Source organism: Gavialis gangeticus, unplaced genomic scaffold, assembly GCF_001723915.1.
Source record: "Gavialis gangeticus isolate Ggan-Ray unplaced genomic scaffold, GavGan_comp1, whole genome shotgun sequence".
NCBI classification, from domain to species: domain Eukaryota; kingdom Metazoa; phylum Chordata; order Crocodylia; family Gavialidae; genus Gavialis; species Gavialis gangeticus.
In genome coordinates, this window is record NW_017729022.1 from 123,464,738 (window position 1) to 123,483,185 (window position 18,448).

Consider the following 18,448-nt stretch of genomic DNA (forward strand, 5'->3'; position numbering starts at 1 on the left):
AGGGATGCACTTCTGTTAACCAACCCCCAGAAGAGGATTGCAGAGTGGACACCGTGAGAAGCATTTGCAGCAGCCCATTGCGGAGGCACAGGAATCATCAGGGATCATTGCAGATCGCCAGAGAAAAACCTGGGAGTGCAATGAGTCAATATTACTCTCAAGGTACTTACCATTTGGACTGTGACAAGTAGAATCTCTAAGTTTGTTATTAAGGACTTACTGATGGGGGAGAGTTTGCCCCAGTTTGTTTTCTGTGGACTATGCATTGTGTTTTGAGAGACATGAAGAATAATCACTTGAGGTGAGACTGGCTGATGGCTGCTCACCAGACAAAGAGACTGGGAAGGAATTTTGACTGCTGAGAACTCTAAAGAGGTTACAAGCATTGTTTATGTTATCCTTATTTTGTGCTGTTGTAAAAAGGGAAAGAGAGAGCCCAGTTAATATAAATTGAGATCAATCCCAGAAGATTTGCCTTTGTACACTTATTTATTTTATTTCTCCCATCAAGGTGTGGCAGGAGAGTGAGCGGCAGAGGTTACTTAATTTAACTGGGTCCCTGTAATGCCCCTACAACAGTAGACATGCCCAGTGTAGTGGTTACACTCATTTATGGTGACCTCTTCAGATTTACCCAGATGTGATAGATACCATCACGTCACTTCTGAGTATGACCTGTTATTTAACATACATTGCCTGGTACACAAGCATTTTGTGAAAAGATCAAGAAAAATCAGCAGGATTTGCCTAAAAGGCCTGAAAATAAGGTCATTGAACAAAGGCACAAAACTGGTGAAAGCCCTAACCCAAAACCTTCATTCCCTCGTCTCTGTCCCAGAATAAAATATTTCTGATATCTCAAAACCCAGAACTCTTTGCAGGGTGTTGCTGCTTGACAATCAGTAGCTAACTAGAAACAAGTACAATTAGCTCTTATATATGCATATTCCTTAGCCAGTGTTTTTTATTGTTTAGAAACACCTCAGTGGAAGGCATGCAATTGACTGTGTTCCCCTGTAACAATTAAGTTCATTAACTTATTAGGCCTTTTCCCTTTCTACTAGTCTGAAGTGTCTAACATATCACAAACACAGAATTTGGTCAAGCATACAGAACTGCAGGTGGTCGTTAACCCAGCTCAGAGGAAGGAGGAAGCTTCTCCATGTATATACCATGTTAGAAGAAACATTGATCCTTTAGTGAATTATCTGTCCACTGTCCTACACCTTAAGGCAGCTGTACTTGTTCTCCTGAAAGAACCAGAAAACTAACCTCATGGTGCTGGAATACAAGCAGAAAAAACTTACCTATGGCAGTTCTTTACACAATAGAAAGTACATGAAGAAACCACACCGGCACAGTTAGGCCCCAGTTAACTATGTTTATTAACTATACACAAACGCGAAAGGCCTAATTACATACATACTGGTTTTCTGACTGATTTCTGGCTGCTTCTAAACCATAAAAGACAATGAAGTTTGACAAGGTTCTCAAACTTCTTAAACAGATAACTACCCTATTCTTGTCCTCTACGATCACAAGGCTTGATCCACTGAAGTCAGTTGAAAGGCTTTCATTAGGTTCAGTGAGCACATAATTTAAAAAAGATCAGGCATATTTACTCACCATGCAAGGAGGGTTTAATACAGAGGATATTAACTAGATACAGATGAGAAGGGAAGGCAATGAGAGCCAGCTAGAATGCACAGGAGGGTAGGCTGTGTAGGACAGAATGAGAAATGTCAGCATTTGAGCTGAGAAGTTGTGTCTGTAGTGAAGAGAAAAGCTAGGGTTTCAAGATAATAAATGGCAGTGAGCCTGACTGTGATTTGACTAAGAATTTGTCTTCCTTACTACTAATCTTCTCTGATCAGCAGTGGTTATTTAATAGTTTGCTTTCCAAACATACAGATGGATATAAGTAAAAGTATATAACAAACAAGGGGTTCAGTGAAGAAGAATCAATTACTTTGGCTCTAGATGCTCCTAGTATAGCAATTTACCTGCTGTGGGGAATATGGCTGTCTGCTACCACAGTATCCAAGACTTTCCCTATTATGCAAGTCACAACCTAAAACTGACAAGAAAACTAGAGACTTCATAGAGACCTTTAATATGCAGAGAGCTACTTGATGCTCTCCCCTGCCCTGCAGCTGGCTATGATATAGCTGAACTGGCATACAGCTGGTTATCAGTGACAGTGCAGGATTGTAGTCAGTGGCAATGCTTTATTTCTTTACTGGAGCTGGTCAGTTTTTTCCCCAAAATTTGAAATTCCATCTAAATATTATTTTTAAATAGGAGATATTGTCACATTTTTGTAAAATTGGGTCAAATTTTGTGGGGGTTTTCCCTCAAATCTTTCACCAAATCAAATTTTCCATAAAACCAAATCAACTTTTTTCCACACTTCAAAATGTCCATTAAATTTTACAATGGGGGAGAGAAAGAAAAACAAATAGGGGAATCATTATTTTCCCTTGTCACTGATTCCCAGTGTTCCTTGTAGTGACTTATCAAAGGGCATGCATATGTAATAAATATGGAAATACACAATTAGGCCAATGAATGTTGAGATGAGAATTTACTGATAATATTTTTTGTGCCTAATCTTTGTTCACATCTCATTCCTAAACTGATATCCCCAGCCATGATGGAAAAGGCAGTTTCTTCTCATTCTCATCCAACCTGTGTCAATGTTCATGTCCTTTTGTCCATTTAAGAGCTTTTCAAGTGGAAGAGTTCTTGTGCATGGTGCAGCATGGAGACTTTGACAGAAATATACAATACAGCACCAGAAAACTACCCAGAAACCAGAAATGCCACATTTGATGATTGGTAGCAACCTTATGGTAAATTAAAACTACACGTGTCTCTGTGAAATTACACAGAGTGATGTTAAATGAAACCAGGGAAGTTACATATGTCATCTGAATGCCATAAAGCTTAAAGATATGTGATTGTGTCACCCATCAGTGGATCCAGAATTGTATAAAGAGGGTGCAGGAGCAGTGCTGGGCACTTCAGATCTGGCTGTAGCCCTGCTCCTGGCTTCTGCCTAACCAGGGTCAGCAGACCACCCCACAGGAGTACCAGATGCAGACTTTTTTTAAGTCCTTCAAGCAGGTAAGAATCTTCCCTCCTGCCTCCCTTCCCCTCCATGCTGCACAGCACATCCCCACTCCAGCCCTCCCACCTGCTGCCACTGTCCATGTTGGCCCCAGCTGACCCGGGAATGGGAGTGGCAAGGGGGCTTCAAAGAAACTTTTGCCTTACTCCAGCCTGGCTGAATGTGAAGCCAGACTCAGACAGAGACAGCAACAATGAGGACAGTGGATGGGCTTTCTTCACCCACTCCTGCAGCATTGGAGGGGAGGGAAGGGAAGGGTTAGGGTTAGGGTTCAGAGGGGAAGAGGGAATTCTTACCCAACTTTTAAAGTCCCAGCTGCTGTTTTGGCATCAGTGTTAACTGAAAGGGAGTGCATCCATGCCACTGAACCCCTTCTGGAACTGTCCTGAGTCCTCACACAGCAGTTAGATACCGAATAGGAATTAATTCTTCCTTACTCAGAGCAGTAGCAGGGGGCAGACCAATGCAATCTTAAGGTGTAAGCCCCTGAGGCCCAGTCTGAAGGGAGCTCAAAGCCAATTAGCCAGTGCCAAAACAAGATGTGTGACATAGTCCCCTGCACACAGTTAGGGATGCCTGAACATAAGCACACAAAAATACCATATTACACATACACCATAAACCAATTACACCTGAACACAGTTGCAGATCCAGCAGGATGCACTGGTGCACTGCACCCCACTTTGATCCCGGCTCCACCAAAAGTTTAAAACCAACTGCCTGGCAGTGACAGCATCATTTCTAATCAGGCAGTGCTGAGGGAGTCACTTGGCTTCATAGCTCATTTTCATCTACCTCATCCCTTCAAAATTCTTTATTCACGGGTCTTAAGGACCCGCTTTTCTTTTTAATGATCCTGATGTTCTTCCAATCAAGCTAGTCCTCATACTGCAATTCTGTTGCCTGTTACCTGCTCCTGGGAATGAAGCTCCTATTTCACAGCCCTGCAGGCTGTTTTTAACTCATTCCAATGAAGTTATATGTGTTTTTGCTACAATCTTAAACTGAATAATACAGCCTGAGGCCCCTGGCATATTAGTAAAGCTTTTAGTTTATTTTTAACTGGAGAAAAATGTGTGCTGTTTTATATGTGTGTTGTTTATGCACCTCACCATCTGCACCCCCATTTTGTTTCCCTTGCACATCAGAGTAAGAAAAACTCCCTTAGGGCTTGCTTTCAGTTACAGGGAGCAAGCACAGATACAGGCTCAACTGGCTGATAAGGGTCCGTCTTCAACCAGCTCTGAAAAGTTGAGATATAAGTGCTTTCTCTAGAGTGTGTTTGTGTCACATTGGTGCCACTGCTGTCTCACAAGATATGCTATGCAAATAGTCCTTTGGCTGCCAGAACTTTCAGCCTGGCAGAATTCAACCTTCAAGTATCTTTTATAGAGACGTCAAAAAAATGAAAGGGTCCTGTCCTTTGTTGGTGAAAACTAATGCCACTCAGGGGAAGCCCGTAGAACTGAACCAGTTTGCAACGACAGAGAATTTGGCCCCATGACATGATCCACATTTGCCAGTTTGGTGGTCAATCCAAAATCACATTAAACCTTCCAGACATTCTCCAAAGGCTGTCCAATTTTACTGTCGGCCAGAAGATGGCAGCCTTCCCTTTCCTCTGCTCCTCTTTTTCCCTCTGCATGGCAAATTAAACTGGTTGGTTACTGAAACGAGTGTGGAATAAAGCTATTAAATTTAAGGGATTTCTAGATAAATTGCCCATAGGGAAGTACCTCTTAAACAGTTTTAAATGACTTTTTTTTTTATTTCAAGCAATAGCGTGTATTTGCTCTGCAGCCCATTATCTCCAACTATATTCTCAAATAAACTAAAGAAAATTAGAGTGTCTGTGTTATCTGTTTGCTATCTGAGGTAGGATTAGAGTCGTCATGAGCTGCTCTAAGCTTTGAATCAACAATGTTTTATTGGTTCATGTCACTGAAGGCTGGATACAAACGAGCTAAATAAGACATCAAGCTGTCCTCTTTCCTCAAGGCTTTGTCTGTTAGCTCTCTCGGAAAGCACCAGAGGGCTGTAGTACTTCAAGGAGTTGTACCTTAAAGCTGTGGCTCTTCTTTCATGTGTGAAAGGAAAATGAAACTCTACAGCCATTTAAATGATCACATTCACTCTTTCAGGCCAAAATAAGACACTATACAGGGCACTTTAGTTGGCCGTTTTTATACATAACAATGAAGGAAGATCATTCATGATTTCCTGCAAATATAAAGCCAAATTATGGAAGCCTCAGCACTTTTCCACACTGGAAAGTTTTACCAATCATACCAGTATAGTTAACTGGTATAAATGTGCTGGTAACTGCCCATGTGGATATATTTATTCTGATATACTTATTCTAACCTTAGCTAGCTCATCAGAAATGCAAAGAACAGGGGTATGGCCTAAATTGTCTCCCCTCCTCAACTCATAATTTCCCCAGGAACCCTCCACTGGACTTAGTGTAGCTGCTCAGGCCTGTCTGGCCCTGCCAGCTATTTGCAGGGCTGGTGTCTGAATTTTAGACAGCAGGGAAATTTACTGGAAGAAAATGCAGGTGCTTAAGACATTTGGGTACTGCCAGATTTACACAGCAGCTGAGAAGGGATTTGAAAAACTAAATCTTAGATGTAAGCACATAAAGTGCTGGTGAAATGCCTTTGTCACTTTGTGGATCTAGGAGCCCCAGTCATGATCCATGGCCTCATTTTGCTAGGCAGTGTACAAACTCATAGTGAGTGAGGGTCCTTGCCCTAAAGAGCTGATCAAAAGAACACAGGGGAGAAGCAGTGGCTTTTTCAATTAGCTAAGTAAGATATAGAGAGAGCTTGAACTCAGATTCACTCTATGCTTGCCCTTTCACAGTATCTCCTGAAGTGAACTTGAGTTCACAAAAGTTTTTACTCTCTGTATAACGTAGTTAGTCAATGAGGTACACATCTGCCAAGCCTTCTGCCTGACCTCAGACTAACATGGCTAACTGCCTCTCTTCAGTCAAAGTTACCTGGCAGGGTAATGGGTCATACTACTATTCTATGTAATAGTATTCTATCACTGAACCAGGCAAACTGAGTTCCCCTCCAAGGCTCTACTCACTAAAACACATTGGCTTCATGCTTAAGGACATTGGAGTTAGAACCATTTGAACACAGGAAACATACATCCATTACCAACAGTACCTTGCGCTTTTCTAGTAATAAATTACTTGAAACCAAGTAGCTCTCCATGTCTTTGTGGGAACTCCATTTGCTTTGATGGATCCCAACAGTAGGTCCTCAGTTTTTGTTCAGTTTTGAAGCACATAAAAGAAGCAAATTAATTACACATTTTCCCTTAGCATACAATAAAGGGGGTTATTTTCAATACAGCGTTTCAGGGGAAAAATAAGCAATTTAATCTCTAATCTTTGCCAACTTATTTACTTACTCTGGGGCAGATCTGCAGCTGGAGTAAGCCAGAACTGTCCCACTGATGTCACTAGACCTATAGTAACATACACTACCTAAGGATCTGATATGTCTAAATGATAATGCACAAGCGCATAGAAAGAGGAGCCCTCACTGATAAATTTCTAGGTTTGGAGTATACCTGATGAGGTAGTGGGTAAAGTATGGGCATAGCCAGCCTAATCTTCATCAGGGCCCACCATTGCCATTGGCTCATAGGAAAGGGCTGGAAGGAACCTCACAAGGTCATCTAGTCCAGCCCCCTGCTCAAGGCAGGATCATCCCTAACTAAATCATCTCAGCCAAGTGGCCGTGTAACCTGCTCTTGAAAGTTTCCCAAGATGGAAATTCCATAACTTCTCTAGGTAGCCTGTTTCAATACTTGACAACCCTCATAGTCAAAAAGTTCCTCCTAATCTCCAGCCTAAATTTCCCCAGATGCAACTTGAGAATGTTGCTGCTAGTCCTATCCACTACAGCCACAGAGACAACCACATCTCTTATACCCTTCTCTAGTACTCTGATCAAGTTTCCACTTTTTATAGTATTCTGTTTTGAGTTTCAACTCATTGAAAAGACTGCTGTCTAGCCAGGCCAGCCTCTTGTTGAACTTCTTATTCTTCCATAGCATGGGGAAGACAGACAAGTCACATCCATTGCCATGGTGTAGTCAAGTCCATAATGGTTCCAAGGTATCTACATTTTTTATTTCTAAATGAGTAACAGCTTCTTGTATAAAGTGGCAGTTCCTTTTGGATCTGAAGCAGTTTGGGAGTTATGCCTCTTTACAATCAAGCCCTCTCCCTATTTTTTCCCTGCTTGGGGCTCTCTTAGCAGTAATATTGAACCCAGAAGATAAAGAGATTCTGAAGCCAAAACAGGATAAATGTGAACCATTTAGTGTAAGATCCATCCCTCACCTGTGCAAGGGATCCCCACTGTCTGTGAACAAAGGAAGTGATAAAGCAGCATGTTTGCTCTTTCCTCCTTGTTTGAATAGCAGGGACACTTGGCTGGGTGGCCATTCCTGCTGCAGCCCTTCATAAGTTTCCAAGAAGAAAGGAAACACAGAGGCTTATTCTAACTATTTTTGCCCCAGGCCTTGGAGCAAAAATAGAGACAAACATAAGCCTCCTACATTAAAAACAGAATCAAATTATCCTAGGATAAGTTATAAGCTCAATTGCAAATAAGCTGTTTCCTGAAGATCTTCCAAAATTATTGAGTAAAACGAAGGCACAAGTCTTTTAACAGTACCTGTTACCTCACACAAAAGCTGTGTTGCCCCAGGAGAAAGCAAGGAATGAATGGATTTGAGAAAGGAAAATGGGAAATATAGAGGAAGAAGTGGCAGAAGAGACATGAAAGAAATATGAAAAAGGAGACGTGTTGATGTTCAGCTAAACCATGAACAAATAAAGCCTCATTTCTATATGTGTAACTGCTAGAAAACAACTGTCAATCTCTTGCCCCTGTCAACTCCCCTTTACATGACACAAAGATACCCTTCTAGCAATCAGTGACATGTTCAAGGAAGCATCCCCCAAGACTCAACCACCATCCAGTCCATAAGTGGATCTAATCCAAAGCCAGACAGCTTGTCTGTACCACCTCCATGCTGTACGTAGGAGTATCACCATGAAGACCATTCTGCCTACTTGCTGCGCACATCACCTTCTGGAAATGAGGCAGTCATCCTTTCAAGGTAACATTAAACACATGCCCAGAAGCCTAAGAAACATCCTGGGTGTGACCTCAGCCTTGCTCTAAGACAGCCACATTAACTCATTTTCAATATCTGATGCATACAGAGCAGCAGCAAAGTGGTAGGGCATATTTTAGAGTGTCCCTCCCCATCACAGCACAGACATAATGTAGGCATGCCCATAGCTTAAACTCAGAAAACCCAATACTGTACCTGGCTCACTGAAGCAGATCTATATCATCTGCCCAGGGTGGAACCAAACCTTAGTCAGAACATTAATGGTACAAAGTATATGGAAAACATCTATCTAGTACATCAAAGGGCCAATTCTCATTTATATTTGCCATTGCTTTGGAGGTGAAAGCCTGCCCCACTGGAAATTCTGTACTAGAATTTCACCCTTCTAAAGTAAAAGGCCTTTAAAATGGGCAAAAGTATAATTTATTTTTTCTTCAAGGCCACTTTACACTAACATAGAAGTTTAAAGACCTCCTAATATCAATATTAATCAATTCCAAAATGTGTATGGGATCCTGCCTGGTTTTTTGCTTCTCTTCCTGATCATCTCCCTTTTTTTTTAATTGTACAAATACAGTTCCATGACACAATAAACCCATTTGGAGCAAAGAGTCAATTGAACCTTGACAGCCATGCATAAAGACTACAGCATTAATGTTTAGATATTTGTGCTCAGTGTTTCTTATTAAATAGAATAGTGAGTTTCCTTCACATTAAATAACCTTTTGGTCCATGCATATAAGAAATTCAATGTAGTTGTTTCCTCAATAAGATTTCCTTACTTAGTTTTTCTATTACTGTTATCAGAGAGGATCAAAACAGACAGATGCATTTACTGTTTTCCATCAAAAGATAATAAAAAGAAACAGTTTATAAAATCAGATTATATGAAAAATTGCCTAATGATTATAATTTCTAAACCCATTGCTGAATAATGATGTATTCAAGAGTTGTCATCGTATGATGAAAGAACCTAATATGAAAGATTTTCTCTATGAAGAATGACTACAGATGAATTGCACAGAGATACAATCCTCTGATAAAGAACAATAAGGGCCTCTAGAACACTTAATAATAGACTACTCAGGATGAATTGAGTATTGCAATAAAAGCCCATAAATTAAAAAGTTTCAAAATGATTTCTGATAAAAGACATGCCAAGGTGAAATAAAAAAAATCCTTGAAATCAACAGATATACCGGCTACAGTACATTAGGTAATAAAAATACACTCTATAAACTCTAAATAATTGATTTTTAAAAGAATACTATCACATCATATACACAAAAGCTTTTGCCTGGCAAATATTTTATATAACTCAAATTAAAGTACCTTCATGAGTGTGCTGAATACTTATGAAAAATACTTTTCATGTGACAATGGGCCAATACATTTAACTTTTCCAGTAGGTCCAAATCCTGACACTGCTGCTTTTTGGAGTTGAAGCCTGTTCAAAACTCAGTGATTCAGACAGGTTCCAAGCAGCAAGGAAATGCTAAACTGACTTGACTTTTTGGGACAGCTGTCCCCAGAGATGTGGTTTATGTTTCCTCACTGGCTTTTGTATACAAATTAGTCCTCTGAGTGCGCATGGAGTGTCACAGGTGATATTATAGCTGGGGACAACATGAAAGGACCCAGGTTTTCCAACACCAATACACATGATAGAGCCAAAAATGCCAAGACAAAAACCCAAGAAACTTTAGTAGAGGATGATAACAGTAGGGTCTTTCAGGACCACTTATGTCAAGATCCTTTTCTTTGAAGAATCCTTTTAACCTGAGCCCCAGGCCTCACATTTCTCCTCTGAACAGGTCAAAAGACCCATATATCCTGAAGTTACATTGTCTACCACATAACTGCTCAACACTTGGGTAACCACCTCACCTTTTACTATGAATACAGTGCAGGCAGAGAATGCCTTGTCTAAAAGGTTTGTATTCCCCTGCCCACCAAATTCCATTGATAGTGTTGACATGAAACACACCAGCTCTGGCCTTCCAGGTATCTGTAATGTTTTCCTCTTGGTGGGTAGGTCAGTAGGTTAGTTTTTGGGGTAGAGTTTCTTCTTCTTTTCAGCTACCGCTACTTTATTCTTAAGCCTTGAAAGCAAATCATACCATCTGCTCTAGATGTCCTCTGGAAATGTTTGAGCGCCAAGGAATTAATGCAGAAGTCATGTATGTGTCTATGTCATATTCAGAGGGAACAAGACCACAGACATGAGCCACAGGTAAACAAGGATATTATTCATATTCTAAAGTTTTATTTATTACAACGTTTGTATATGGTCCTTTTTGTTATGTCAGTGGTTTTTCTTTCCTTTAGTGGGGATATTGCATTCATTGGATGACATCTAACAAGCCTCCAAAGTAGCTTAAGTCTCTACAAGTTCCTCTTCAGATGAGGCTGCTTGAGAAAGACAAATTCTCTTTCCTCCTAGACATGTCCATATAATATGTTATATTAAGCACCAGGCCTCCTAGCTGCAGTCAGCTTGTAAGGCTGTGCTCCTGTGCACCAGGCACACTTCCCAGTGCTGGAGGTCCTAAGCAGGATCCTTTGAAAAAGCCAGTCTTACCCTTTGCTGTTGAGAATTTGGCTCATCGTGACATCCATGGTGTCATTTCTTCTCCACAGCAGAAAGCTAATGAGGGAACAAGCTTCCTACCATTTATTCAGAAGCTATAAAAAACTAATCTTACAGGAGTCACTCAGGAGATATAAATGTGGGGATCATCTGAAGACCCGTATATTAGAGTCTGGTTCCTGAACTGGTACAGAGCAACTCTGCTAGCAGTAGGAGGGGAAAGCATAGCTCTTACTTGTAGTAAAGTGGCCCCAACCAAGATGAGACCTCCACTGTGATGAGCCCTTTACAAAAACATTAAACACTCTGCTCTAAACACATTACAGTCCAAATAAGCAAGATGGAGCACACACAACAGCATGTTCTTACTCTTCATGTTATAGTTGGTGAAATCAGACAAACATAAATTAAGGCCTAGGTCCCTAAAGAGGCATAAGCAGGATTTATCTGCCATCTCAGACACCTAATTCTAAAACTGTGATCATCAAAAATCCTGCCCACCTGCCACCTAGCTTAGGGCTGCTTAAAGTCATCAGGAGCCTAGGTTCTTGACATACAAGTCTCCCAGGCACCTAAATTCTGACCCTGGGCATATTAGTCTTGGCAGATCAGAGCAGCTCAGCACTTATCTCAAAACCCCAGTCCACTATTCAGGCATTCCCTCGCTGCCATGACAAGGTCTGGTTAGTGATCTCAGGGTACGATGCTCTTAAGTCTGATGGTCAAGATGCTGTGTTGAGAGGAAGAAGGTGTGGGTTCAGATCCTCTCAAGCAGAAGAAGGAACTGAGCCCATGTTTCCCACATCCTGGATAAGTGCTTTCACTAATAGGCTGTTGATAAAAGAGTGGGATTAATACCTCCCCCAACCACCATGTTTTGAAAGGAATGACATGGCTTTTTTGAAATAAAGGGCTTAGGTGCCTAACTCCAAGAGAGTTAGGTTCAGGCTTAGGAACCCTGAGCTGATGGAAGCACATCTGTGCAACCCAATATATGGTGCCTGAGCCCCAGGGCGGGGAAAAATTTAAGACACACCTTTGTTCTGGGAGTTTGCAAGTGGCTACCTCAGGCAGCTCTCCACTCAGCATGCTCTGGCTTTTTTGGATCCTATTGTGAGGCACTTAGTTTTCCCCATGCAATGTACAACTTAAATGGTGTGAACTCTCTGTGATCAGGCACCAAAAGGTAAGGGCATGTTTGAAGATATACAAGGAGTTTCTATCAAAGCTACATTCAGGTTTCCTGAGTCTCAATTTAGGACTTTAACCACAAGCTAAGCCTCTTTATTTAGCTTTTACAACTAAATCTGATGTGAGGTAGGTAAAACAAGGGGGTTTAAATGGAAAAACTGGGCCAAAATGCAGATAGCTGTGCTTAAAATAGCTGTGTTTGCTCACTGCTGCACAGTGAACTGAAATGATTTATTATAAGCTGTACCAGAATATATTATTCATGGTGAAGGCATGGGAAAGGTCTTTGATATGTATCTGAAAGAGCTTCAAACCCATAAAAGAGATAAATTTTGTATGAATAGTGTCACTGAGAGTATAGATGAAACTCTCAGACACATCCTCATATCACATAATATAATGTAGAGCCACTATACTTACACAATCCTTGCATTAATTTCACTTAAAAGAGAAGTTCATTAACATATTTATGTACAATGATCATCTACCCAACCCAGGACTTGAGGCACAGCCATTATGTTTTAATTTTCTTTTAATACATACTGCAGTCTGGGAGTTGTTTGAATTTTCTGGTACCCTAATTCCCTCACATACTTCGCAGCAGCCTTAAAATCTACTGTTCTTTTATTAAAATATTGTTGCTCCTAAATGGAAGCTTGTCGGTGCCACAGTTCTAGGTTTGCGTCATTCCTTTGTGATAGCTTCTAACGCCCATTCTTCTTCCAGAGGCAGTCCAGAATTTAGGGCCACGTCCACATGAGTGCAGACGTTTGGTCCCTGGAGACAACCAGCAGCAGGAGTTCAGAGATGATTCACTTGGTTCAAATAAGCAAGAGCTATGTCAGATGCTTCCAGATATTCTTTCTCCTCCTCCTCCTCAGCACCTAATGGCAAGATTAATCAACATAAGTAAGCAGGCTGTAAAACACTGTGGATAAGATCTTCAAAAAGTATTGAGGGTGCCCAACTGCCATTGAAATGAGAGGGGAAGGTTCTTTTATAATATCTTTTATCGGACTAATTGTATAGTTGGGAGAGAAGTTAGACAAGCTTTTGGGTACAAACTGCCTTTTCAAATGGGATTGTCAGGAAAGGCAGTTTATACCCAAAAGCTAATTTGTTTTCTCTCCCAGCTATACTGTAGATCCAATAAAAGACCTCACAAAAGAACCCTTGCCTCTTGCACACTTCCTGGACCATAATAACTACAACAACATTATAACCCGACTACAGCATATAGAAATGAAAAGCATCTGGGCCTCAGCTCATGCAATGGGACAAATCCTCCATCAGCTGAGGTGGAGCTCTGCTGACTTAATTCAGGCATGACACTAGCCCCAGAATGTTTGCATCTTTCTGGGATCGAGCAAAACAAGCTCACTGATTCTGAACTAACAGCGAAGCCCCACTTTCAATGTCATCTAATTGGTTATTGAGCAAACAGGATGTGTCAAGGACTTCTTTTGCACCATCCTAAATTGTTACTTCCTGTACTCATCTCTGGCTACTGTTTGGATAAGACTGTGATTAATTATGGTTTTATTTGCTTCAATAAAGAGACATCTAAGTGCTTGCTGCAATTGCATTTGAGACAATAATAATAAAGTTTCCCAGTAAATGCCTGCAATTAAAGCATTCATTATTAATAGTGCTAATTAACCTCATACACTAATCAGCTGGTAAAGTATACACAGCCCAGGGAAAAAAGAACAGCTCACTTAAGTGTTTAACTAGCCTGCCAGGAACAGAGCTCACAAAGTGTGACACTGGTTGCACTGACATATCACCAATCTCTGTAGGCTCAGGGTTTAGCATGGCTGCTGTGTACTGCATCACTGATAGTCTAGTCTTAGTGTAAGGGAATCCTTCCAGAGATGGAGAAATGCCAGAGGTATTAATCACTGCATTTCGTGCAGCCAGCACAGGGGAATAGTTAGGATTTCTGCCCAGCTAATCTGTCCTCAGCCTCCATGTCAGCCCTTCTGACTCCTTGCTAGAAGGGTTCACTGCTTCCAAGTCTGTAGACAATGCAATTTACATTTAGATCCACAAAGGTGTCTGATTTCCATTCAGATGCTAACTCCCCAGTTCCCCATTGATTTTATTTCCTGTTAACTTCATGGGAACAGGCACTTAAGCAAGAGTTGGTCTCTTAAATACTTCTGTGGATCGGGCCCTTAGAGTCTTTGAGCTGCCTTGAATTTGCCTGAGAACCAGTTCATCTGGGCCCAGGGGAGCACAAACATGACCTTGGCACTCCCATCCCAAACCACACTGAATAATCCTTGCCATCATAGAGGACATTCCAGTTTTCTGCTACTCTGTCCTCTATTGATACAAAACCCAACACCTTTATGTCCTCTATTTTTCTCTTCAAAAGAAAAATAGAGGACATAAAGGTGTTGGGTTTCAAATCAATAGAGGACAGAGTAGCAGAAGAAGCAAAGTCGGAAACAACCAGCCCATGCTGGCAACGTGGCAGGTTTCAGTCACATGTGGTTTGGGACCCAAGCTGATACACCACCAGTTGCTCATCTGGGGTCGTGAAGTTATTCCTTCTCCTTGGTGGCAAAAGTAAGGGTTGGAATTTGCCTCCTTCACAGACAGTTTGCCATGTTTGCTTTTGTGGGATTGGGAGAAACTCATGGTCACCCTGTGTCACAACAGAAAGGAAAAATCAAGGCCAAAAATATAGGTTGTGTTTACGTTTGTTATTTTTTTCATAGATTTATAGATGTTAGGGGCTGGAAGGGCCTTACAAGAACATGGGGTCCAGCCCTCCTGCACTTGGGCAGGAAAGACTGCTTTCTTTTGGTTTGTATAAAAATACGCATGTTGGAGGTGAAATTCGTCTCACTGAGCAGAGCAGCTCAGTGCTGCTATGGATTGATTGATAACTGCATGTTTGCATTTGCCCAGCCAGCCCAAGTGAAGGCAGCTCTACACACCTGGGAAAGCCTGCTGCCTTGGTTTGAGTGATATTCTATGTACTCCATCTCCTGTCTCTCCTCCCCAGACACTATTTGCTGTCAGTGGCTGCTGTTCCCGTACTGGGTGGGTCTGGAGCTTGCCCATCCCTTTGAGCAAAGTCAAAGCTTCACTGAACTACATAAGGTCGGGGGCAGACAATAGAGGCCAAGTGGCTGATGGTGAGACCTTGCACTTTTACTTATATTTCCAGGTCAAAGGAACTTGTTACTGTTCTATTCCAATAAAGGAAATAAGGACAAATGCCAGTAGCACATGTGTAGGTTGTATTGCCTTTGGTGGGGGTTCATGCACTGCCTTTGACCTCCCATCCGCAAGGAGGGAAGGACAGCAGGGTACTGATGGAGGCCTTTGATACTCACCTCCTTCTGAGGACTGGGAGATCCAAAGGGCAAATCAGATGATGTGGGAGCTGGTTAACTGCATGCAAAGCCTTTCATCATCCCATATCACTGTACCTCATGTCTTTTATGACTAGAAACAGCAACAAAAAGGCTCTGAATGAGATTGGTAATCCAGAGTATTGTTTCACACCAGTCCCAAGGTGGGACTGACACCTGTCCCCAGAGGTCTGTGTGAAGTGAAACGAGAATATTAATCCAGTTTCTCTAGAGGGGAATCCTAGCCCCAGACACCAAACCAGACTTTCTTCCTTCTTTAAATCTGAAGAGAAAGCATGAGCAAAGGAGAAATAGCACATGGAAGAAATCCCATTTCTTTGTAGAAGGAGTTAAGATTATGGCCTAGTTTTCAAAGGGACTGAGCACCTGCAGCAGGAGTGAAAGGGTGATGTCCATTTCTGAAGTTCAAGCAAGTAGCATACAATAATCGAGGGAAACTGCTACATATGCTGTATGCCTGACCTGCCACTAGCAGGCACTGTTTTAGAAGACTGATGTTTGTGCTTGGCACCCAGTAAGATGCCACACAGCCAACCTTAATAGCATAGCAAAATTTGGCATAACTTCCCTGATATGGAATTGAGACATAGCACACCTGGGATCACAGACCTTGCTGTTGCTAAGTTGAGAGAAAAGTGTTCATGCAGGTAGGCCTGTGCAGAAGGGGTGTCAGCCTCTCACTGTGTTTTGACAGAAACAAAGAGCCTGATTAAGCCAGATGCCATATTCACATAAAAATATAACAGCTCCTCCATCTTCTACAGTTCCTCCAATCACTTATTTATTTTACTTGTCCTGCATGTCCTCCAGTATATGCAGTCATGTGCTGCACTTAATCACACCTACTCATTTAGCAGTACATGCAACCATTCTAGTATTATCAGGAAAAGCTCCCTCCCCCTCCATGAATTACAGGCATCTCAAGAAAAGCAAGAGCAAACCCTCTGCAGTGAGAGTTTGACACATCAGAGGTCTCTGAAAAGGGACTCAAGAGGTCTCGGTTCAGTTTCCTGCACCAGTACATGTCTTTTAGACCCGCCACTTACTGTCTCTTTGCTTCTTCATCCTCATCTGCTAATTGAGGATAGTGAGGTGCTCTGCTGTGGGCAGCATTGTCCAAAAAGTTTCCTGGTCCCTGCTGAAGCTGTCCTACAGCCCAGGTGAATTCTGCAGTTGGCCAGCCAACCTGAGCCAAAATATTGGTCATCCAAGTGTTTCAGGTGGTTTTTATGAGTGAGGGATCCCATGCAAGGAATTATTAGGGGGACTTAGTGAATTCAGGAATAGCTATTACAGTGTGTGGCTGGTAGGTGGTGGGGGAGATAGTTTGCTTGGAGCCAAGGGTTACACAAGGATGCAATGGACTTAAGGGAGTGGCCAAACACTAGGCCAGTGAAGAAGCTGAAGCTAGTGAATCATTCTCCCTTCCCTTTCAGAGGAGGCAACTTTATCTCCAGTCTGACTTACCACTGTATAAACAGTGCATCAGGCATCTGCTCCAGTTTTCTTTTTTTATTCTAGCAAGAAAATGACGAACTGCAGTTGGCTGCAGGAAAAACCCTCGTGGCACTTGCTGGCACCTTTTACAATTGGGTGATGTGCAAGCTGCAGAGTCACATGGGCATTATGGAGCTCCCTCCAATTTTCTTCTTGATTAGACTGGGCAACAGCCTATGGTACAGCATTGCCTCCCTTGCTTCCAGGCTCTGATCTGAGATTGTGGAGGGAGGAGATAAATACCACTCTGTCCAATGGGGCCATCATAACTGAGTTGGATTTGGGGCCTGAAGAGTCTGGCTCCTGGCCCTAAGGTGCCAGCTCTAACTTCTGTAGCAGCTAGAAGAGCCTTCAGGACAGGAAGGAGTGGAGATCAGATGGGCAGGATCCTCCACTCCCTCCTTCTCCCCTGCATCTGGACATGGGAGGGGCAGCAGACAGAGGATTGTCCTACATAGGGGAGGTCTCTGTGGGGTTTCTCTGACATCTTCAAAGCCCTTTTGTGCTGCCCACCCAGCACATTCCTAAGAGTGAGGGATGAAGGTGGACAGGAATGTCTCTAACTTCACAATGTATCCTCCTCCAGCAGCACTGAGGTCTGAGCCCTACCTTGTGCTGATGTGTTTTGTACTGAGGCTGGTGGACACCAACCAGATGAAGCAGGCGCTGTGTGGAGGTGAATGCCAGCCCCTCCTGCAGGTGCCCCCAGAGGGTACCCAGGGCCTAGCACAGAGCCTGGGCCCCATTGGAGTGTCCCACATTGGTAAGCGGGGCCTCCACTGCGCTTCCTGGGCCTGATTCAACCATGAGTGGAGAACCCTCCCTCCCCAGGCTGGCTGGAGGCTCTAAGCAGTGAACAGGATTGGGCCCTTTCTGACTCTTCCAGAGTATTTCCCAGAAGCAGTCAAAAAGGCTGGAGCTGCCTTTAGGCTCTGGGGCAAATGGAGCAGATTGAATCCTAGTTGTAGCCCCTGGTACCTGCTCCACCTGTCCCAAATTCTTCATCTGCCCTGAGCAGTGCGGGTGCTGCTGGGACATTGTCATGACTACCAGGCCTGCATGTCTTGCTGCTGCAGCAGCACCTCCTTACTCCAATGTTCCTCTGCAAACATCTTGTCTTTTCTCCCCCTCTGCAGCTGTGGGAGGCTTTGCCCAAGCTGCCAACATGAAATTCCAGATCAGGGACAAGAGCCCATTCCCCAGCTGTCAGGCAGCTGACTACTGTTTCCATGTGCTCCCTTTCTTTAACCTCATGAGCAGCAGCTGGCTGAGCAGCGAGGACCAGGAGTTGACAGCTTCTGTCTTTCTAGTTCTGTAGCACAGCTGTCATGTGTCACTACGTCTACCTGTCTGTGCAGTCCTGGCAAGGAAAACCCAGTCTCAGCAGTTCATATCATGTGCCTGAGAACTGGCTCTGCCCACAGGCAGCATGCAGTTGTGTGTGCTAATGGGTGCCTGTGAGCACAGGGATAGGGGGCAGCT

The 18,448-nt window shown here is 42.7% G+C and overlaps 1 long non-coding RNA gene across 1 annotated transcript; it reads right to left on the bottom strand.

Moving 5' to 3' along the window:
* Positions 1-16,976: 16,976 nt before the first annotated feature.
* Positions 16,977-17,574, bottom strand: LOC109296635. The gene is made up of 2 exons (XR_002097008.1): positions 17,210-17,574; positions 16,977-17,049 (listed from the first exon to the last, which is right to left on the bottom strand). It is a non-coding gene; the product is annotated as an uncharacterized LOC109296635 (long non-coding RNA).
* Positions 17,575-18,448: the final 874 nt, after the last annotated feature.